The 24,196-nt window shown below is 41.4% G+C and overlaps 1 protein-coding gene and 1 pseudogene across 7 annotated transcripts in view; one reads left to right on the top strand and one right to left on the bottom strand.

Moving 5' to 3' along the window:
• Positions 1–24,196, top strand: part of PLCB4 (phospholipase C beta 4) — a 436,230-nt gene that overhangs the window by 82,652 nt on the left and 329,382 nt on the right. The window contains exon 1 of one of the 7 annotated variants that reach the window (XM_067012115.1): positions 22,579–22,767. The exons of the other annotated variants lie outside the window; for them this stretch is intronic. The gene's annotated coding sequence lies outside the window, so the exon portion shown is untranslated. Of the gene's footprint in view, positions 1–22,578; positions 22,768–24,196 lie in introns of those variants that run through there. 7 annotated transcript variants of the gene reach the window in all.
• LOC131741943 (U6 spliceosomal RNA) lies at positions 5,507–5,606 on the bottom strand (annotated as a pseudogene).

The following is a 24,196-nucleotide window of genomic DNA, read 5'->3' as shown; positions in this document are numbered from 1 at the left end:
ACCTGGTGAACTAAATAAACCCAAATGAACGCAAATTTGGAGTTTTACTGGGCATTTAAGTAGGAAAATAAAGAACGTGTATAACCTTCAAATACAGACATGTAGTTGATCAGTAAGTTATTTGTTGGTATAGAAAACATCCCCAGTTTACCAGTTTGTATCACCTTCCTCACTACCTCTGGTCCACTCACCACTGTCCTCTGCCCAAGTGCTGCAGTGGCCATCTAAATGGTCTTGCTTATGTCCTCAGCCACCTGCAGTCTCTGCTGCACACAGCAGCCCAGGTGATCCTTTTCGTGTAAGTCAGATCCTGTGGCTCTGCTTCTGGCCTGCAGTGGCTTCCTACCTCATTCAGAACATAAGCTGAAGCCGTTCAAAGGGCCTTTGGGGCCTGGCCCAGCCCCTTCATCTGTCACTGCTTTCCCTCGCTCACTCTGGGCTGCCACCCTTGACAACTGCTGCTCCTCACACACATAGCCACACTGCACCCAGGACCTTTGCACGTTCTCCCTTTGCTTGGAGCACTCTTCTTCCCAGTGTCTGTAGGACTTGTTCCCTTGCCTCCTCCAAATCTTTGCCAGTCGGGCCTTTCTTTACCCTCCTGTTTAACATGGCCATCCCCCTGACTTTCACTCTGGGCCTGCTGCCCTACTTTACCCTTTTCCCTCCACAGCCTTTAGTGTCTTCTAATACCCAGACTGTCTACTTATCTGTGTGACAGTGTGCCCCTCCAGAAGGGAGGTTCCATGAGAGCAGGGATTTCTGTCTGTATCACTCACTGTGGCAACCTCAGTGCCTGCACAGCACCAGGGACTCAGTGATCACTTGTTAGGTGAATGAACAAAATTCTGTTAGAAGCTTCTTTTTCGAGTGGCATTTTTGTGACATCTTTGAGATCAGCTGTCAATAATTTGTATCTTCATATCCAGGGATAGTCAGCACTCAGTAAATGTTGAATGAGTGAATAGAACCTAAAAAGTAAAAATGCTAACATGTTGCATTATCTAGTTCCAGAAATTTCCGTTACTAAATGGAACCTTTAAATGGTGATGTGGGGAGGGGTGTGGAGGAAGAGTTTCGCTTCATTTAGCTGAGCTTCCACTTGTGCTTCAGAATTAACATAGCAGTTTGGCAATTCTTTCATTATTACTAGGATTATTAATTGGATGCTATTTTAAAATTTGGCCCCTAAACTCTCAGCTGATGTTTTAGGAGATTATACTATACAGGGTGCAGAAATTGCTGGGGCTGACTGCAACTGTTCATGGCCAAGTAAGGACCAGCATAGGAAAGAAGCACAGGGTGGATTCAGTTGTGCGTCTGGGAGACCTGGTGAGGAGAGTTCATGGTCTCTGGGAAACAGCTGCCTGGGCCTCCTTCTGCAAAAGGGATCTTGATTTTGTTACCTGGTGGGTGCTTTTTATAAATAAGGAAAATAAACAACCTTGAGAGACTGAGGGGGGTTAAAGAGAGAAAGGGAAGAACAACGTGCAGCAATTGTTCTTTATTTGGGAACATTTACTTGAGAGGTCCCTCTGAAGTTTGCTTTTGTTTTATTTGGTATCACCTTCATCTCTTCCCAGGGGAGGCATATGTCTTTGGAAGGAATGCATGCAGAAAAATAGGCTGTAGGAGGCCCTAACGAATTATTGAAAGTTTAACAAGCTTCTGAAGGACAGAGCAGCTCCAAGAAGCTGGGCTGTTACCGCATCTTGAAGGTTGAGATTTGGGAGAACCAGTGATGGTGTCCCCTGCTGCAAACATTCATGTGGTTTGTTGATGATATGACTAAAGGGCCGGGTTCTTATTTATATTTTTAGGTGGGGCTTTTTAAGGGAGTTCAGACAGTAGGGAAAATACAGCACACAGCAACCTGGAGAACAGCAGCAGCAGATTATGCCTTTGCTTAACTCGAGGGTTAAAACAATCCATAGAAAATTGTTTGGGGTTTTTCTGGCTGGTGAAAACACTGTACAGCCCTTGTTTTTAAATGCACTCTCTATAAAGGGTCAAAAGAAAGTTCAAGTAAAATTAAAGCCTAGAGAAGGAGGCTGAACACACACATAGCTCAATGATCGTCCATGTGACATTCCCTAAGGCTATTGCCTGGAGTCGTTTGGCAGGATGTTTAAGTCAATGGCAGAGCTATTTTCCTATCTCTGCCTAAAAGTGCCAGAGATATACTGGGTGTTTGGTCTGGGGTCAAAAGTCATGTGAGAAGAAACATCAGAGACAAGCCTTTTTTGGTTTTAAATTGTCTTATCTGTGTTTGAACTCATTTCTGTCCTAATTGAAAAGGACAACTCATGGGGTAACCAAGAGAGTGAACTTTGGTGTCCAAGGTGAAAGTGAATGAGAAATAAAAATATTTCTCTGGTGAGTTTTGTGATGAGAAGCAGGAAATCTGATCCCATGGAGCTCTAAAGTCCTTCCTACATCTTTATTTTTTCCATCAAAGAGGTCACATTCATTACATAGCACAGTTCTTGGAGGGAGTCCTTCGCTTTCAACAAATGAGTTAAAATGTTTATATCCAGAAAATAAAAGGTGTATTTTCAGCAGAGTTTCTTTGATTAGGAAAAGAAAGACACTACTGTGTCCTATCATTTTTTTCCTGATTGTCTGTTGTATTTTTGACAAATGCCCTCACTTCAAAAAGTCTGTGTTTTAATTCTAAATTCACAATGATCTCTCTTATCCAACTGATAAGATTATCAAGGTTCTTTTTTTCTTTTTCCTCTGCTGTTACCTAGTGTTTGTAATTATCTTTCCTTGATGTTGGACAGGGGAGGGGATAAGGAGAGAATATACAGCAAAAATCAGTCATGTTTTATTCAGTGGCCCATCCTGTTTGTTGATTTCTCCATCCCTCCATCCATCCACCCATCCATCCATCCACCTATCCATCCACACATCCACCCATCCATCCATATATCCATCCATCCATCATCTATCCATCCATTCCATCTGTCCACACATGAACCCATCTTATATTCATTGATCATATACTATGAACCAGGCAAGCTAGGATCTCTCCCACGAAGGAGAGTAGACCAAATGATAGGCATTTATAGTGGAAAAATGTTAAAATCAGGCAAATTCAATCATGGAAGGATGTTATCACCTGTTTTTAGGGGTTTCAGGGAAAGTTTCAGGGAAGAAGTACTGTCTCAACTGATAGCAGGAAGGATGAATTGAAGTTTAGCTAGATGAACACTGTGTGTTTGGTCTTGGGTATGGTTAAGAGGTGAAGAAGAGTTTCCAGAAGAAGAGTTGTGTTTCTGAAGTCCTTGCAAATTCAGAACTTCCCTAATTGAAGAATAATTCTGACAAAAGATGGTGGATATTTCCTTTTATCAGCTAATATGGCGCCACCCTGTGGCCACTCGGTAAACAGAGTTTAGCGTTCCCTCGGCTGGGCCAGCTTCAAAACTACAAATTCTTGAAGAATTTTAACATTTTGGGTGGATTTAATGTTGATTCAAATTAATGTGAGACCATATTAATGTTTTTAATATATTATTTCAAAGCTGCATAATTCATGTTCACATCAAATAGGACCAAATTCTGGAGAGTGTAGCTCATGGCCATTTGATGGAATTGAAAGTAGTTCAGCATGGGTAGCATGTAGACCAGAGAGTAGTAATAGGTTAGGAAGGAGATGGAGGGAAGGAAGAATAGCGGGAGAGGAGATGGATCATCAAAGGCCCTGATCATCAAAGGCTGTGAACCACGACAAGAAGATTGCAGTGGGTTGCCTTTCAAAAATGTTAAGGAGGGAATGGCAAGGTCAGCCTTAGGCTTTTCTTCACGTTTTAATAGAGCAAGTTGGAATTAGACTGAGGCTATGTATCGGTTTTGGATATTTGCAGAATATTGCCCTTTGTTTTTAATTAGACTTTGGTTATAAACAATATAAGCTTTCATAGTTTCAAAATAGTTTTAAGTTTTTTGTTTTGTTTATTTGTTTTTGAAGGGTCCACTAAGTACCTTGGAAGAGACAACAAAATGCATGGCTTAACCCCAAAAAGATGGGGTAGAGGCTCAACCCAGACTTGGGATCTAAGGTTGGGGGAGACTTTGATTAGCAAATCATACTTGGGGGTCCCTGGTAAAATAGGTTAAGGAAAACATGAGTTAGACAAAGTTAAATTTCTTTACTGTGGGACTTCTTAGAGCCTTGAAAGCATTCACATCTGTTGTGAACCTTTATGATTAAGGCATGCAGCTTGTGCCACACTTGTTTCACCACTAAGGAAGCTTCACTCTGGAAATAGTCATTGTAGTCTGGCTGAGAACTTGTTATCTATTGCCACAGTAATGCAACATAACAAGCAACTATAACATCTCAGTGGAGTACAATAATACAAATGTATTTAGCTTGCAAGTTTGTGGGGGGGGGGATTCAGCTGATCTTGATCTGGACTTGGCTGATTCCAGCTAATCTCACTCATGTGTCTCTCTCTGGTCAAGAGTGGATTGGGCAGGCAGCTCTTCTGACCTGGGCTGGGTTTGCTCACATGTCCTGGAGTTCAGCTGGCTGTTGAATGATCTAGGATGACTTTAGCTAGGAAGACTGGGGTCAGTTGTCTCTGCTATATATGGCTTTCATTCTGAGGCACGCTAGACCTAGCATGTTCTCCTGGCCAAAACAGAGGAGCAAGAATGAGAGCGAAACCAGCAGTGCATGTATTTTTCAGCATTTGCTTGTATCGTGTTAATATCTCATTGGTCAAGGGAGTCACATGGCCAGTCAGAGTAGGAGGACACTGCAAGGTTACATAGCAGAATGTAGATACAGGGAAGGAGAAGGCTCAGGCTCTGTTTGCGGTCAGAACCCTGGAACCCAACTTGAGAATTGCCTGTTGAGATCACAGTCAACTGAGAGTAAGGAATGAGGTCAGACTTTTCACTATGCCATGGCCACAGACTGTACTTTTAGTTCTGATAAGCAGTCTCACAGATGGATGTCTGGGCCAGGTCAAGTGAGAGAGAGTTCATCTGGTTCCCCATAGGACTACTATTATCTTTCTGTGAAATCATTTCAGGGCTGAAAGGATTGTGGTCATTAGCTAGTTCTAGTTGCATTATGTTGGAAATGAATAAACAGAGGCCCAGAGAGGTTAACTGGCAGGCCTAAAACCACTCAGCTAGCTAGAAGCAAAGCTGAGCCTGGAACCCAGATATTCTCTCAATCTCATTGGGTTTTAATATCCTCAAAGAAACTGTGTTTGGGGTGAAGGGGAGGCAGTGGAAGGGACTGAATTTGTGTTTGCAATCGTTGTATATGAACAAATCACATTCCTTCTGGAGGGACTATAATAAAAGTAATTTTTAAAGTAGATGATAGATGTCTTTGGAAGGACAAAGTAGATAGTTAAAAACTGAGTTGCTGAATACTCAATTTGAAGTGGGTGGTTTGAAGTGGGAAGGGCCCTCGGTTGGGTAAGTCATTTCACTTACTACAGGCTTTGTTTCCCCACCTGTGAACGTTAGCAAAGGAAAGCAAAATGAGGACTGTTTCACAAATTGGCACGTGGTCTTTGCACAGGGGCCATGCTAACCTTTGTATCGTTCTCGTTTTAGTATCTGTGCTGCTGAAGCAAGAACTGATGGGAAATCCTTGGTGATATGTTTTTGTTTTCAGGGTTTTCTCTCCTCTACTCCCTCCACACTCCCAAGGATTTCTGCTGCAGAGGACTTCTGAGAAGAGGGAAAAGAATTTGTGTTCTAGTTCCTACTTTGTCAAACAGCAGATAGAATCATGAAGGCAGATCTAGCCTTCCAGAATAGGAGCTACAGTTACATTAACACCTAATTTAGCCGACAGGGGTGGGGAAAAATTTATTCTATATAAATCAAATTTTGCTCATGAAATTTTACCCAGTTAAGCATTATCAAATAAACTAGATATTTTTATGATGGAAATACTTCCACACATATTACGTATATTCCCCTGATTTACTAAACAGAAAACAACGGAAACTTCGCACCCATTTAGACATCAGTTATTGAACTGTGTGGTAATTACAGCAACATGCCTTGTAAAGAGCCATGTAGTGAAAGGCATTTTCTGTTGTTATTATTTGTGTTTGCTTAAGGACTGCTGGAGTATGTTGGACTACTTGCCATCAAACTGAGTTGTTTTTTTTTTGCCGTACGCGGGCCTCTCACTGTTGTGGCCTCTCCCGCTGCGGAGCACAGGCTCCGGACGCGCAGGCTCAGCGGCCATGGCTCACGGGCCCAGCCGCTCCGCGGCATGTGGGATCTTCCCAGACCGGGGCACGAACCCGTGTCCCCTGCATCGGCAGGCGGACTCTCAACCACTGCGCCACCAGGGAAGCCCCAAACTGAGTTTTGACAGACATACTTTTTAAATTCTTTTTTTTTTGGCAGTGCCACGAGGCTTGTGGGATCTTAGTTCCCCCACCAGGGATTGATGGAACCCAGGCCCCCTGCAGTGGGAGCGTGGAGTCCTAACTACTGGACTGTTAGGGAAGTCCGACTTTTTAAATTGTTGTGTTTTATTTTTCAGAGTGTTTCTCCATACTTCCTTATTGTCAGTTGATTAGCTGTATTTTGGGGCTGCTCAGATAGATTTGTTCTCAGATCCATTCTTGACTGTTTCCTGTTCCGCTCCATGTTGCAAGGAACCACATTTCCCAGGCTCTCTTGCCTTCTGGTGTCCAAGGGGAGACGTAAGGGTATCTCTGCGGGCCCCTTTCTGCTTTCCTTGGTATCTCTAGGAACAGCTGTGTCTCTTCCAAAGTTTCTGCTCCCACCAAACTTCTTCTTTTTCCACAGCAGCCTATCCTGTTCTAGTCTCTCTGGTTGTCCCCAGTCTCTGGGCTCTGATAACACCTCTTCCTTCCATCATCCCTCCTGCCTAGGCAAGCTAGCAGTTCTCCATGGGTGCTGGTCTCTGGGCTGCCTCCCTGTTCCCTCTGTGGCCTCTCAGCCATTCCATCCCTCTGTAACCATGCTCTTGGCTTGAAAGATCTGGAGTAGTTTCTGTTTTCTGATTGTCTTTGATGGATAACAGAGGTTGCCTTCTCTTGCAGCTCTTTCTCTCATTCTAATTTGCTTTTTGCAATCTACTCTGAGGACACCAGCCAGCTTAACCAGTTTACTTTATTGGACATAAATATGCAAATCTGACTGAGCACTAGAGCAGAATAATCTAGAGCCTGGGCTCTGGCAGCACAATGTTTAGGTTCCAATCCCAGCCAGACCACTCATTGGCTGTGTGACTGGGAAACTTTCTTAACCTTTCTGAGACTCACTCTTTTCATCTGAAAGATGAAAGTAATTGCAGTACCTATGCTGTCTCTTAAGAGCAACACCTATGGAGGGGAAAGGAAGGATGTGGGATTGTGCAGGGGGAGAAGCTGGGCTGTGATGCAGTCTTAACAGCAGTCAACCCCTCAGGGAGCTCTAAAGCGGGTCGGACCTTTATGCACTGATGTTGACTACTGGAGGCCGCTGACAGGGGATGGTGCTTGACCTTGGCTGGAGCAGCTTTCTTCAGTTGAGGGCCGTTTTTTGCATTATGTCGCAGCTCTAGGAGTAGCAGGGCAATCAGTTCTTCAGTCCCCGGAGGGGTCTGGTCATTGCATCACAGTGTCCATCACACGTTTCCACGTGTGCAGTTGTGAAAGATAAATGGCTAATCCATGAGAAGTGTGTTGCTTGGTGCCTAGTACTTGGTGAAATCTCAACAATACTAGGTATCATTATTGATGGATTAAATATAGAAGTCCAATAAGTGGACTTTATGATACCTAGTTAGGTATTTGGAGAGTTTTTCCTGACTTCTTGTCCATGACCCCATTCCTAGAGAGTCCAGGAAAAGCTGCATAAGTGGTCTGTGGGTAACTAAGGTGCTGTGGCTTCTACACATACACTATTAAACACATTTATATTTTTATACTAATGTTAATGTGGTATCTTTAAATATGGCTTACCCATAGGTTCTTTTTTTTTAAAAAAAAAAATATATTTATTTATTTATTTTTGGCTACATTGGGTCTTCGTTGCTGCATGTGGGCTTTTCTCTAGTTGCGGAGAGTGTGGGCTACTCTGTTGCGGTGCGCAGGCTTCTCATTGTGGTGGCTTCTCTTGTTGTGGAGCACGGGCTCTAGAGCACAGGCTCAGTAGTTGTGGCGCACGGGCCCAGTTGCTCCGCAGCATGTGGGATCTTCCTGGACCAGGGCTCGAACCCATGTACCCTGCATTGGCAGGTGGATTCTTAACCACTGCACCAGCAGGGAAGTCCCCCATAGGTTCTTATATCTTTATTTTCCGAGGTATTCAGGTATTTAGCATCAAATTCGATAGGCATTAATACAGCCCTTGCTTTTTGAACACTTATGATATAGCCACGGGGCTAAGCATGCATTATCTCATCAGTTCTCAGGACAACTCTCTGGGTGCTGAGATTCCCGCTTAATGGTGAGGACCCGAGGTCAAGGAGGTTAAATGATCTGCCCGAGGTCACCCATTCAAGGAGTGGCAGCTAAGTTCCCCTACCAGGGCTGCAACCCCAGACTGACATGCGCCTACGCTTTCAACTACACATTTTCACAATTTAAACAGCAGTAGGAGAAACCTTCTCCTCTGAAAATAACTCTAGCACAGTGTAGGTGTTGTTTTGGTAGAAACATTTCAGCTGCTGCCATAAAATTCGTCTCCCAAATGGCTCTGTGAGAGCAAAGCTGGGCAGACTCTGCTTGTGTTTAAGAAGCGAGCCTTATGGCTCAGCCACAACACAAATGATTTGTTTTCCTGGCCTTGTTGGCGAAGTGATTTAATTTCTGGATTTCCCTGAGGAAAAACAAATAAATTTCTTTGTAATTGGATGTTTAAAGAGGAGCCACGTGGGAAAGTCATGATGGAAGCCAGGTACGTTTTCATTCACTGAGTGATACAGTGAGCAGGGCAGGGATGGGGAGGGGTTAAGTGCATGAGTAGAATTCACTAGGTAGTTTTACTTCCTAATATTTGGCTCTCTGCTTTTCATCAAGAAATGATTATTATAATCATCTAAAGCCCCACAAGCAAGGTGGGTGTTTAGGAAAGTGGGTGTTCATCATTGTTGTTGGAGAACAGCAAGTTAGGTCACATTTCTTTATATCTGAATAGAAGTAATGCCTCTTTTTCTGTAGAAAAAAAATACTTTTTCAAAATTGGGTGTATGGCACTAATGAGAAGTCTAGGAAGCTGTAAGGTCAGGGATTTCTAAAAGTGTGTTCTGAGGATCTCTATTTCTTGGATATATCAGTTAGGATAGTTTGGGCCATCTATAGCAAAAATGTAAAGTGACTGTGACATAACATATAACAGTGAAAATTCATGCAAAAAAATTCAGAGTTAGGCCCTCTGTGATTTCACAGTATTGTCAAAAGTCCAGGTACCTATCTTTCTGTCCCATCCTCCTAATCCTGTGGCTTCCATTTTCAAGGTCACTCTGAGGCCAGTTTAGTTTTGGCCACCATGTCTGCAGTCCAGATGGGCAACAGAAGGGAGACCTCTTAGTGGAGGCAGCTCCCTCAGTTTCTGCAGCCTTCCTGGAAATTCCATAGAACACTTCCATTTATATTTCATTGGCCAGTATGTGGTCACATGGTCAGACCTAGCTGCAAGAGAGCCAGGAAATGTAGTGTTTAGTTGAGCACACTTGAAGCTGTCTTACTGATGATGAAGAGAATGGATATTGAGTAATGACGAACAATTTGTGCTACATTTTGGGCTGTAGTACAAATGCCTTGACCAAAAATTTAGGCATGTCAGAGTTAACATTAAAAGGTGACTTTTGTTGATGTGTGTCATCTGCATAATCCTCAGCGTCTTTAGTGGGCTGATGTGCATCAGAACATACAGAGCTCTGAAATGTGCTTGACTTTGGCCCCCTTTTCTGGAGGAAATAGTATTTGAGAAGCACACTTTCTTCATGTCATTCAATAAATATTGATCAACTGTTGTGTGCCATGCACTGTGCCAGCCCTTACCAGTGTCTGGGACCTACATTTCTCACATTTATTTGATCACCACCTCTTCTACTCCCCGCCGCGCCCCCCCCCCCAACAATGTAAAGCTTATTAATACCTCAAGGAGGAACTAGTTTGCTAAATATTTATCTGGAGGTGCTCATTGCAGGGGAAACCTTCGTGCCCAGCATAGGGATTGAAAGAGACACATGTCTGTATCAGTTACCTATTGCTGGGTAAAACCCATCTCAAAATTCAGTACCTTAAAATGATACACTTTTATTATTGCTCACAGATTCATGGGTTGGCTGGGTGGTTCTTGTGTCCTTGGCTGGGGTCACTGGGAGCACATCTGTGATCACTTGTTTGGGTGCAGCTGGGGGCTGGCTGGTCTCAGAGGACATCGGTTGGGACCCTGGGATTTCCTCCATGTGGTCTCTTCATCTGCAGCTGGCTGTCCCAAGTTTTTCACAGTGGTCAGTGGTCCAAGAGAAAGAGTAGAAGTGCATGAAGCCCCTTGAGGCCAAGGTTCTGAATTAACACAGCCTAACTTCTGCCAAAGCAAATCACAGGGTTAACCCAGATTGAGTTGGGGATACAGGCCCCATCTTTTGTTGAAAGGAGCCATAAGGTCATATTGCAAAGGGTGTGGAGAGCTAAAGAAGGAGAGAAACGGGGCCATTTCAACAATCAATCTACTAGTGTCCCAGGGAGGAGAAGTTTAACCTGTGGGATGCCTGATTCTTTCTGTACTTTTCTCCTTTGCTCTTTTCACCTAACACACCCAGTCAAAATGGGATTAAATCAGTTGTCTTTGCCTGCCTCAGTGTGTTGAAGTTCCCAAAGTTCAGTCACCATCTGGTGGGTAAGACTTTGGAGTAGGTGGGCTCTGCCATGGGTCCTTTTATTCTTAATCTTCAGTTTGTTTCAGGTGTCGCAGAGGGGCAGATCTGATGCTATTTCTTGACGATACATTCTGTGATGTTGGGCATGTTACAACTCTCTGAAACGTGCAGTCACCTCATCCATTAAAAGGGTGCATGGTGATCCCTATCTCAGTGTATTCAAGAAATTATCTGAAAGTCACATACGACCATTGCTCATAATACCTAACGCTGACGTGGTACTAACCCTGTGCTGGGTGCAGTTCTCCACAAACCTGTGAGGTAGGTGCTCTGATGATCCCATTCATAGTTGATGCTACTGAGGCATGAAAAGGTTAAGTAACAAACCAAGGTGATGCAGACCCGAGGTTTGCACCCAAGCACCAGGTGGCTGGTCCTATCTCACAGTCAGGCTGAAGAATTGCCTCTGAAGTGTGAGTCACTTAAAAATGAGAGAAATAAAGGTCTAATTTTGACAGAATTGAGAGGGATGGGAACATGACTTAGGTTTTTAAAATTAAGTTTGGAGGGCTTCCCTGGTGGCGCAGTGGTTGAGAATCCGCCTGCCAATGCAGGGGATACGGGTTCGTGCCCCGGTCCGGGAAGATCCCACATGCCGCGGAGTAGCTGGGCCCGTGAGCCATGGCCGCTGAGCCTGTGCGTCCGGAGCCTGTGCTCCGCAACGGGAGAGGCCACAACAGTGAGAGGCCCGCGTACCACAAAAAAAAAAAAAAATTAAAAAAAAAAATTAAGTTTGGACTCTTAGTACAGAGCCTGCCCTGACAATTTACATACCTATTTCTTGCAGGTACATTTGACATTCAAAAGCAATCAGATTGTATTCTCTGTTCTTTGAGGGATTACTGGGTTCTGTGCATCTTGAAGGTTACATTTGCAATCAGCATTAGTTTCATCGTTAAGTATTTTCCTTCACATTAGTTACAGGGTCCTTTCTTTTTCTTTTCATTTTTTCTTCTTTTTTTAAGACTAGTTGGGTTCTAGTGGAGGTGATAAGTTGTGAGATTAGGTGGGACAACTCACTCAAGTTCATTGTTCAAGAAGCCGTATTAGCTACAGAGAGTGAACTCAAAGCTCGGCTGAACCGTGTGGGTGGCTAATCTAGTGTCACAGAGCAGTGTGCTCTGTTCTTCCCCATTTTAGTCCAGGATGCGCCTTGAACTGGAGTGGGGTGAAGAAGACACAGGACGTTAATTGAGAGTGATTCTCCCACTACATTTTATGATTCATTCAAGGGAGTCACACTAAACTACATAAACAAAGGGAGGAATTCCCCTGGAAGCCAAGGTCAGAGAAAATCATACGAAGAAAAAGATAAGTGATGTCCATTTGCTTTTCTATTTGTCTTAGTCCATTCAGGCTGCTATAACAACGTACTATGAACATGGTGGCTTATAAACAACAGACATTTATTTCTCACAGTTCTGGAGGCTGGAAGTCTGAGATCAGGGTGCCAGCAGGGTCCAGTGAGGGTCCTCTCCTTGGTGCAGACATTCCTTGTATCCTCACATGGTAGAAAGGGGTCAGGAGCTCTCTGGAACCTCTTTTATAAGAGCAGTAATCCTATCCTCCACCCTCATGACCTAAGCACCTACCAAACGCCCTACATCCTAATACCGACATCTTTGGTATTTCATGAATATTGGGGGGACACAAAATTCAGATCATAGCAATATTCACGCAGATTTTTAAAAAGTCATTGCATGTAGAGTGGTTATAATTTAAACAAAAAGTCATTTATTGGAGCAATATTTACGAAAAGAGAGCAGTTCTTGGGATGCTGCATAATGAGGCAGAAAGTTAAAATGTTGGTTGGAGGACCCATGTGCCTGGTTGTAATTACATTTTGGTTGGTGTCATATGGATAAGGAATGGCAGCCTCTTTTTTAACTCTTTGTATATTGAAATATTAGGATCTTTAAGTAGAGAGGAAAGGAAACTATAATGGAATTCAAGACACTGCACTTGATTTTCTGGTTTCCAGGGGATCACATGGGTTTAAAACACTCCTTACATGGCTGCATTTTTAATTAAAGGAAAACAGGAGGAGCTTTTCCTTTCACCTATACAAGAGCCCATGAAGAAATCTCTACCTTATCTTGTAATTCACAGGCCAGAGGATCGAGTTTGAATAGATCATTATTTACCCAGCTATATTTATAAAATACTAGTAACTTCACTAGTAATAACTAATTTATATGGAATTCTTGCTATATGCCGTGTACCATTTTAGTGTTTTACTTGTAATAACCCCTTTATCCTCACAATAACTCTTTGAAATAGATACCGTCATTACCACTATTTTACAAATGAGGAAACCGAGGCACAGAGATCTTCAGTAACTTGCCTAAAGTTACACAGCAAGGGAGTTGCAAAGCTAAGATTCAAACCCAAGCCACTTTTTAATCGGTACTGTACAGCATTTCCCAAGTATCAGTCATTCACATACCACCTTCATGCTTTTTGCCGTGATTGTATTCTCCTTCTACTATTATTTCTTGTTTTCCACTTTTATTTAACTGAAAATATATATGTATTTAAAAAGGAAATCTTCAAACATTACCTTAAATGGAAAACTATCCTGTGCCACAAATAGTAGAGATAGCCAATAAAAATTAAAACATGAAAACCAAATAGTGTCATTCAGTCCTAAGCAGATGCCAATGCCTTCTGAAACCCAAGTCAGAGGGCTGCCTTCACTGTACTGAGAGAGAGAAAGAGGAGAAAGAAAAGCAAAGGTTAGAGTGAGTTTGAAGACAAAGTTGAGGCTCTCTCTCTTTTTTTAATATAAATTTATTTATTTATTTTTGGCTGCGTTGGGTCTTCGTTGCTGCACGCGGGCTTTCTCTAGTTGTGTGAGTGGGGGCTATTCTTCTTTGCACTGCACAGGCTTCTTCTCATTGCGGTGGCTTCTCTTGTTGTGGAGCGTAGGCTCTAGGCGCACAGGCTTCAGTAGTTGTGGCACGCGGGCTGTAGAGTGCAGGCTCAGTAGCTCTGGCTCACGGGCTCAGTTGTTCCACAGCATGTGGAATCTTCCGGGACCAGGGCTCGAACCCGTGTCCCCTGCATTGGCAGGCAGATTCTTAACCACTGTGCCACCAGGACGTCCTGAGGCTCTCTTTGATGTTATCAGAAGGGGTGTGTGTGTGTGTGTGTGTGTGTGTGTGTGTGTGTGTGTGTGTGTGTGAGAGAGAGAGAGAGAGAGAGAGAGAGAGAGAGAGAGAGAGAGATGGAGAGCCAGCTTTCTTGATTCCGTGTTACACTCTGGGAATCACTTGTCTAAAATATGAAGATGTGCTATCTTCAGAATTAGGGAAAGTGAAGCGGAGGATGCTGAGATGAATTCAGGCCTCTAACAGTTCAGCCAATCCAGGCAATGGTATTGTCTGAATTACTAACCCTAAAGTCACTCGCTAGTTCATCTGGTCCCTAGACGATCCTTTCAGGTTGCTTTGTGGAAAGGACTGTGGGTAGTTTTTACCAAAGTTATTATCTATAGAATAAGGTCTAGTTACCCCTGAGTTTTAAACCAAACTATTAATACTTAGAAAATGGCCTTAAATTAAGCCTTGCTTCAACCTTGACACATACCTAGTGGTTTGAAACTTTAAAGAATCTTAGGCCTCTTTCAAGGACATATTGGAGATCATTGGAATGGTGTCCCTTTCTTTGTTAGTAGGATAACATTCTCTTTATATATATATATATATATATATCAAGAGCATATATATATAGTCTCCATCATTAATTTAGGGTTATATTTTGATTATGGTGAGAAAAGCAGAAGGGATCGCTTCATCTCCCAGTTTAACAGAAATGATGAGACTCTGTGTTTTCATGTAATGAAGAGGGATCTTCCTTTTAATTCATGGGCCTCTGTAAAAGCAGTTCATAGACATCAGCAAGACTCATCAATGTTAACAATAAATTCATCTGCATCTGAAGTTTTTACTGATTATCTGATCACATAATTTCCACATATTCTGATTACATTTTTCAGATGCTTTACACATTATATGAATTCTTAATCAAGATGATTCTATAAGCAGTTCCCTTTCTATACAGGGTGAGCTTTGTCACAGAGAGAGTACAGCTTGATGAAAGGTTTAGCAGAAGATGGTGAATGAAACTGCCTTCATCTTGCCCAACATCCCTATTTCCATTTTAAAATATTAATGTAGCTGCATAGACAGCATGATATTAAACATAACTTATGTGGTTGGTGAACTATTACAACTGTTTGCTGTTCAGTGTGCTGGTGAACTTCAGAAAGCTTCTGATCGATGTTAGTTAGGCCTGGTGAGTTGCTCAGGGTTAGGGAGCAGAGGTGGGCAGCTTGGGGAAGGACAGGTGAACATCTGTCTGCACTAAAGCTGCTAGGGATTTTGTCTCCAAGGGGCTGCCACTCCAATCCAGCCAGGACAGTGTGGTGGGCTGGATGGGCTGCTGTTCGGTGGCAAAATAGAGAACACCTTCATTTGCAGATTTATCTGGTGGTGCTGTGATGGGCTTCATCTGATCAGTAAATTGTAGCCAGGGCCAATCTCTAACAGTTCTACTGGGGTTTATTTATCTACCTATCTATATATATCTCTCTCTATATATAGATATATTTTATTGAAGTATAGTTGATTTATAATGTTGTGTTAATTTCTGTACAACAAAGTGATTCAATTATATTTATAAATATATAAATTATTTTTTATATTCTTTTCCATTATGATTTATCATAGGATATTGAATACAGTTCCCTGTGCTGTACAGTAGGACCTTGTTGTTTATCCATTCTCTATATAAAAGCTTATATCTGCTAACCGCAATCTCCCAGTCCATCCCTCCCCCAGTTCCCCTTGGCAACCACCAGTCTGTTCTCTATGTCTGTGAGTCTGTTACTGTTTTGTAGATAAGTTAATTTGTGTCATGTTTCAGATTCCACATATAAGTGATATTATATGGTATTTGTCTTTCTCTTTCTGACTTACTTCACTTGGTATGATAATCTAGTTGCATCCATGATGCTGCAAATGGCATTATTTTGTTCTTATTTAGATGCAGCCTGTGGCTAGGTTTTAGAAACCAGAACTAGCTCTGGGAATGTGTCCTGGTTTCAGGAATAAGATTAGTGAAGGTCGGGGTAGTTAGACTCTCAAGGGCATGGAACACGTCTGTTTACTCACCAGTGTACACCTGGCATCTGACACAGTACTGGGTGCATGGCAGGCACTCAGGATTTAAATAACATGTCGAATCAATGAGGGAACAGAGTTAAATTGAGCAACTGATGTTTCTGGCATCATATCATTTTTGCTTGGGGACAGGAAACCACAACAAAGCTGGTGTGTGTGTGTGTGTGTGCGTGCGTGTGTGTGTGCACGTGTGTGTTAGAGCCTCCTTAAGAAATAAAATCAATTTCAGTTTTTGGAACTGAAAAAGAATACAGAGAGTTATCTTGGAATGAGTGGCTGGTTTCCCACAATAAGGTTCCCTGATTGAAAAAGATATCTCCAAGCTCTTTCAGAGACAGAGAAAGAGATAACGATGACTTCTGTCCCTTTCCTTTTTGTGTCTGTGCAGGAAGAAAGAGCCTGCCAGGATTTAGAACAGAGGGAAGCCATGTGGAAAACAAATAGTTTTCTTCTAGACTGTGGGTCTCGAGGATTAAAATAAGGTTCTTTCTCTTGGGAAATTATTAATGCTGGCAGCTTGAAATAGCATGAAAAAGAGTTTCAGTAGTGGCAGGTCTTCAGATAGTTCGCTGGAGAGAAGAGGGGACCAAGTTGAGTGAAAGCAGAAGGAAAAGTCATGTTATGTTAGTGAGTAGTTAAAACAACGCAGCCTGGGGCTTCCCTGGTGGCGCAGTGATTGAGAGTCCGCCTGCCGATGCAGGGGACACGGGTTCGTGCCCCGGTCCGGGAAGATCCCACATGCCGCGGAGCGGCTGGGCCCGTGAGCCATGGCCACTGAGCCTGCGCGTCCGGAGCCTATGCTCCGCAATGGGAGAAGCCACAACAGTGAGGCACGTGTACCGCAAAAAAAACAAAAAACAAAAAACAACGCAGCCCGGAACAGAAAGGCAGTCCCCATGTTCTTAGCACCTACTATGCATCAGGCTGTGGGATATACATATAAATATTAGCTATTTTGAGACAGCTGTTATTTGAGATGTCTTACATTTTTCAGATATGTGCTATTATCCCCATTTCACACATAAGGAATCTGAAATTTATAAGGAGGTCTATGATCAGTCCAGAGACACATTAACAGCTAATATGTGTAATGGGGCTAAGGTTTGAACCCAGACCTGTCTGATTCAAAAATCCAAGTTCTTTTCCCGGGTGAAGCCATTCCTTGCCTTTCTTATAATTGTATTCTATATTTAGCAATTATCTCAAGTGGTTCATAGCTTTTACCAATTTTTAAAGGAAGAGTTCTATTTTTATAGGGAAGGTAATGTTGGATTGCAGACTCAATGTTTGGGTTTTCAGCTAGCTGTGCCTGGGGGGCGGGGGGAGTCATGGTGATGGTTGGGGGAATATCCAGGTGGTCCAAATCCTTGATATTCAAAGCATGCCCCTGGGACCAGCCACAGCAGCATCACCTGGGAGCCTGTTAAAATATAGGGTCTCAGGCCCCACAGCCAACCTCTCAAATCACAGTCTGCATTTTTCAACAAAATCCCCAGGTGTGCATGTAAAAGTTTGAGGATCTCTGGTCGAAATTACTGTGATTCCAAAGCAGCTGAGTGGTTGGCATATTATGTGAAAGCAATGATACTAGATAATGACCGTAATAAGTTATTATCCTAGTTTATTGAATACTTACTGTATACCAGATGATACGTTAAGAGTTTTATGTAGATTTTCTTATTTAAAAGATTTCCTTAACCTGTGTAGTGGTGATTTTTGTTCCTCTTTTAGAGATGAGAAATCTAAACCATAAAGAGGTTAAGTAACTTGTCCCAAATTAAATAACTCTGATGCCAACTCCGGTGTGTCCGATCCCAACCTGTTGCTGTCCAGCTTAACTACGAACCAGGAGCTCCTGATCACTGGTGTCTGACTGGTGATGTTAGGGAAGTTTGAATTACAGCACAGAACACTGCCAGTTTACAAATCAAGTTCTGTGAAATGAATTTTACTTTATTGACTCCAAATGGTGAGACAAAAATAAGGTTATCTTTCTTGAATAATATCTGACATTGCTTATGCCATGCGTTGTCTATTTTAGTTTTCTTGGAGTAGAATAAATTTTAGACAAAAGAACTTAGGAAGCATTTTTATTGTTCTCTGGATTCTGTTCTAACTTTAAAGATAACTACCTTCTTTACTTTTTACTGATAATAAGATATAATTCAATAATCCTAATCATATTGATAGACTGACTTAATACTGATAATCAGTAATGCAATAAAAGATGTTGAACGCAGCTAGCAAGAAGAGTTAGAGGAACGTTGTTGAGTACATAAGGTCATGTGATAGTTTTTGTTTTTTTCTTCAGAGTGCTCCTTTTTTTGTTTCTGTCAGATCTTTTTGTTTCATGATTCCCTAGGTGGATGATGCATGTGGACTGAATTGGCAGTGTTTGTTAGAATGTTATTACCATGCTTTAAAGTAATGTTCTCTGCTAATTTGTCCTTTGTTCCCTGGAACAGTGAGCTGACTCCCTTGAGTTTACTGGGTTGTGGGCTTTAAACTTTCTCTTTAGCAAGGTTGGGAGGATCAAAGGCACTGTTGTTTTGCTCTTCGATCCATAGACTTTTGGGAAAAAAAGGATGCAAAAAATGTGATTTTGGGGCTTCCCTGGTGGCGCAGTGGTTGAGAGTCCGCCTGCCGATGCGGGGGGCGCGGGTTCGTGCCCTGGTCCGGGAGGATCCCACATGCCGCGGGGCGGCTGGGCCCGTGAGCCATGGCCGCTGAGCCTGTGCGTCCGGAGCCTGTGCTCCGCGATGGGAGAGGCCACAGCAGTGAGAGGCCCGTGTACCACAAAAAAAAAAAAAAAAAAGTGATTTTTGTGTGTTTTCGGGATTTGGGGGAGTGGAAGAACGGAAGGAGGCAGATCTGCCTGAACCTAAACATTTTCTTGCTGATCATGTCACAGTAAAAGAATATGCTAATCCTTTCTTGAATTTCTAGATAATCATAAATAGATTTAATATACTATTAAGAGCTACTAGGAGGAAAGATGCTATAGAAGTATATTAAAGGCAGTTGGAAAGGATGACATTTACTTTGGAAACACAACATTTATTCATGTTCACTGTTCCTATAGTATTTCATTGTAGTAACACTGGTGTGTCTTGTTGAGGTTGCTTACCTGGCAGTGTCAAGTATATAAAGCTGTCTGTACCAACTAATTAAAAAAAAAAAAAAGCTAAAATATAAGCCTTTTCTCGTTCTCAGTAAAAATTTTTATATCCTTACCTTACCATTCGAAAAGGCTGTTTTGTAAATTCACAGACCTTTCTAGTAGTGTGCTTGCTGGTAAATGTTTAACAGCTGGCTCTGAGAAGGGGGAGGGGGGAAAAGCTTGTTTTGTATTGTCTGCTGATTGCTGTGGTGTAAATACTCCCCCTGTGATCGGAGATGGGAAGAAATACACGCAGCTGTCTCCCGCAGGAGGTGCAAGTCGGCTCAGCACACTAGTGATTTAAGCACCAGGAGATTTGAAAGAGAAGAGTCAGTTAGGGGGAGACAGAGGACAGACAGGAAAACTAAAGCGTGTAGAAAACAGTAAGAAACTTAGAGCAAGTTGCGAGGTGCACGGTTCTGTTAAAGGACTTTGAGTATGTGTCTATTCTTTTCCCTGAAACTGTGGAGATGAAAAAAAAAATTACTAACAGTGGGGGAAAACTTTACTAAAAGTAGGAAATGGCTGTAGGCCAGAAGACTGAAGAATATCTGCCAAATTTGGTGACCTTTGGAGCAAATCCAAGGGATATCAAAGTATGTCTCTCTTAAAGCCCCAGGAGGCAGAGGCTCTGTAAGACCAAGGCAGAAAGCCTTTACTTGGAAGACAGTGTGGAGGTACAAGTGGGTCTCCGGGAATACAGCCCTTGTTCCTGGTTTGATGTTTTCTTTGTTTCTTAATTATGCAATATCCTCCATGTTTCTTCTTTCTTTTCCTCTATAATGTGATCTTTACTTGCTTGTGGTAATAAATTATATTACTTATTATTTTTATAGTATCAAGATTTATATTATTTTCTTTTTTTAGTAGTTACCGTACCTTTGTTTTTTCCAGAGATACAATTGACATATAACATTGTGTAAGTTTAAGGTATATGAGTATGACATGATGATTTGATATACATATATATTGTGAAATGATTACTACAGTAAGATTAACACATTCATCACCTCACAGCATTACCCTTTTTTTAAAAAATTGAAATTTAGTTGATTTACTATGTTGTGTTAATTTCAGGTGTACAGCAGTGATTCATATATATATGTGTGTGTATATATATATATATATATATATATATATATATATACACATACTCCAACTCAGAGGTTGGAGTTTGTATTTTTCTAATGCAGCCTTGTGACATAATTTTTTATAAGCAATTTTATTGCTATTTTACAGATGTAGAAATACCATCTCATGTCTTCTAGATCACTTCCTAAGTAAAATATTTTTCTCAACCTATTATAGTGGTCTCTTCAGTAGAGTATTATACTTATGATAGCCTTTATTCAGTAGAATCTATATTTATGAACAAAAGACATAGTTTTTAAATTATGTTAAATTTCTTATTACAAGCATTAGGGGAATATACCTCCTTTCAGAAAGAAGTCCGTCTTTAAAGGGACATGATTTAGAAAAATAACTGGTGTGCCGTAGTTTGTTCTGGAGTAGTCAGGGCAGATGAATGAGGGGTCATTGTGATAATTATCTCAGTGGAGCAGCTGTGAACTGCCAGTCTATCCTGAAAACCTGCTTTTTCACCTAAATGAGAACGGCAGGATGGATGTCCAGGGATTTCTAGGTATGTGCAGGGCTCTGGGATTTGAGAGGAGAGGAGGCGTTGGGGGGGAGAGGTAGTCAGGTTTTACACGTGCTTTGCTGGAGGCACACAACTCAGTTTCTTCCTCTTGAATCACGTTTAAAGTGGTTGAAATGTGCACACATGGGTACGGTTGGTATGGCGTTTGGGTGGTGGTTACTCCTGCCTCGGCATCGGTATTTTGGCTGTGGGGTGCCCACTCTGTAGGATACATTGGCTGAATGTTCATCCCTGAGGTCTGACGTTCAACTTTGGAGGGCAAATGGGTGACCTGGAACAGCCGCATGACCGCCAGAGCAGCTGCAGGGGCTCCAACAAGGTGTCCGACTGCTTGAGGGCGGATACCGTGCTGTCACTCGTTTTCTAGCATCTGAGTGGAATGAAGGAGATGCCCGGTAAATACGCGGATAGTCTGCTTCTGTTCCTCATGTTTCTCTTTGGAAAACACATTTACCGTTTAATAATATTGCAAAATCTAGAAATTGATCACACTGGAATTTCATAGAGGTTAGTATAATTTGGAGGTAGACAGGAAGCCTAATATTTAATGGCTTTTCTAAGTGCTTTGAAAACTCATCATAATGTCTGGTGTGTTGTTTAAGAATTGGCAAGTGGAATCTAAAGTTATTAGCACTTCCCAAATCTGTCTCACAAAATACAATTCCCTCTGGATGCCCCTCAAATAAAGGGTCCCATGGTTAAGTAATTGGGAAAAATGCATCAAATATTTCTTTTAATATACGGATGATGAACATGAGCGTATTAAAAACAGAAATTCTGCTGTGTAGGAGTCTGTTGACATTAATATAGGTTGACCACCCTGAATCTTTACTCTTGGAACCTTTTTTTGTAAAACATTTTATATTTTCTGGTATATTTGGGAAAAAGCTGATTTTCATTTTATTTTGTTAGCCATGCTAGCACTTGCGGGCCATGCTAACACTTGTGGGCGGATAAATCAGGAGACATGTATAAGTGTGTGTGTGTGTGTGTGTGTGTGTGTGTGTGTGTGTGTGTGTGTTAGTACCTTAATTTGATGTAGAAGTAAAATACACTTGAGATATATTTCTAGGGCCAAAGTCTCCACATTTTACTATCTTTGCAAAAGATATAATCTCCAGATCTCACTTTAGATATTAGTTCTTATTTATTTTTCTTTAGATCAGCATTACTTGTAACTTAAAAGCGTAAAAAGTTTTCTTTCTTTCTTGGACACTGAAGGTGTTACGGAGGAGGAAAATAGGCAAAAGGTGGCAGCCAGATGGGGAAGTTGAAACAAAGATTCTCAGCAGCTCACAAGTTATTACAGTTCCCGAATGTGGATAATCATTTGGGCCTTCCTTTAGGTTCATAGCTTGAATTTTCACAGCCTTCATTACTGAAGAACCAAAGATTTATTTTAAGGGCGAGTTCAGGTGTAGGTTTCAAATTTTCCTCTTCCTGTTGAGAAATCCCAGCCTCTGATCAAGTGGCACTTCTTGTAGGGTGTGAGGCCTCTTACTTATTCCCGGGCAGTTACTTGGCAAGATGCCAGTCAAAAGCATTTGCTATATTTGTCGTTCTGCTTGGAATAGTGAAAAGAGTCTTTCTCGGCCACTGTATCTGGATATTTTGTTGTGGCTGTGGGCAGTGTTTGCCCAGCCTCTTACTTTGTGGCAGGGGGTGGGACTCTGCAGGGAGGATCAGTATCCTTACATGTGCTGGCTGCCTGGGGCTTATTCATCCCGAGTCTCTTGCCCCCTCCTCCCCTTCTGGAAAGAGTGAGCTTATCCCAGACCTGTGATTGCCCTGCAGTTCTTAGCCTGCACCAGGCAAGCTCTCAAGAGCCTGTTTCTGAGTGGGTGAAGTTTAAAGCCTACTTACTGCTTTTCAGGTAAGAGAACATACTGAAAACCGGCTTTATGAGCGGAAGTTAAGGTTTACCAAGGGAGGTCATTTTGATAATTTAATGGTTTTTTTTATAGCTTGTAGTAGGGCTGTCACAGTTTTATTTTTGTGGTCCCTGAAGGTAAGCAGGGTACCGGTTTATGAAGTGGCAGAAAAGAAAATACTTAAAAAGAAAATACTTGTTTGTTTTTAAACTTCTTAGACCATTCAGGCTTTTCATGAAGATTATTTTATTTATTCATTACTGATTTTTTTCTTTAGATTTTCTAATAAGGGAGAAACCTAAGACAAAAAATGATAAAGTATATTAGACACTATCGTTTTGTGGTAATTCTGGCATTAATTAGATACAGATTTATTTCGATGTCTCTTTTTGTAAAATTTTCCTAAACTTGACTGGAACTCAAATAGATTTTTCAATAAGGCATTTGTCTGTATGATTTGATTGGCTGGTAGGATTTATGTGTGTCTATCATTTAGCATTTTGCATATTTAAAAATTAACCACCTATATAGGGGTATATGAGAAATCTCTGTACCTTCTGCCTAGTTTTGCTTAGAATGTAAAACGACTCAAAAAAATTAAATCTAGCAAAAAAAAATCAACCTGTCTCTTGAAAATGTTTTCTGTGAATACCTAAATATGATGCAATGTAGCAGAGTGTTAAACATTTTTCCATTATACATGAAATATTAAAAAAACTAAATTACTTTTGTTTTCGTAATTAGTAATGAAAGTGTGGGATAGATTTCAATGTCTTATATTTTTATTGACATTTTTAAAAAAACTATATGAAGATAGGCAAAATTATTTTAAAAATTCCCTTCCTAAATAAGAAGTGAGAATGAAAATATGCTTTGTACTTGTTGTCTTGGAAATGTACTTATTCATTGTCTTGGTAAGTTGATTGGACAATATGTAAAATTCCTTCCTGAAATAAAAGTGGGAATCAATAACTTAGAAAGTTGGTTTTTGGTAATCATAGTTTTAAAAACCATTTTTCACATAGTTGCATATATTTATAGACAAAGAAATGATGTTAAAGTATGAAACTTACAGCAAGTACGGAGTAATTGGCTTCAGATGATTTAGAAAAACCTTTCATATTTGTGTGCTTTGTTTTGTTAGGAACATCTTAGTATCTTTCAAGACATGTTATTATGAAAGAAAATGGAAAACCTTTAGTTTTGTGTGAACAATGACTAGACAGATATTTGAGCATGAAAGAGTTTCTATTACAATGGCTGAAATAAACAAAACATGGTCATTAAAATACACTTATTCTAGACAGATGTATACGTGATACATGACTAAAATGCAGCATTCCATATTCCATGGCTGTTTTTAAGGGGGATGAAGAACTTTCCCAGCTGTCTTCCAGCCGAAAGAGGGGCGGTAGTCTGAGAACTCTTCTG

This window comes from Kogia breviceps, chromosome 14 (genome assembly GCF_026419965.1).
Source record: "Kogia breviceps isolate mKogBre1 chromosome 14, mKogBre1 haplotype 1, whole genome shotgun sequence".
Taxonomy (NCBI): domain Eukaryota; kingdom Metazoa; phylum Chordata; class Mammalia; order Artiodactyla; family Physeteridae; genus Kogia; species Kogia breviceps.
Note: the sequence above shows the minus strand (reverse complement) of the source record. Positions and strands in the feature narration are given on the sequence as shown.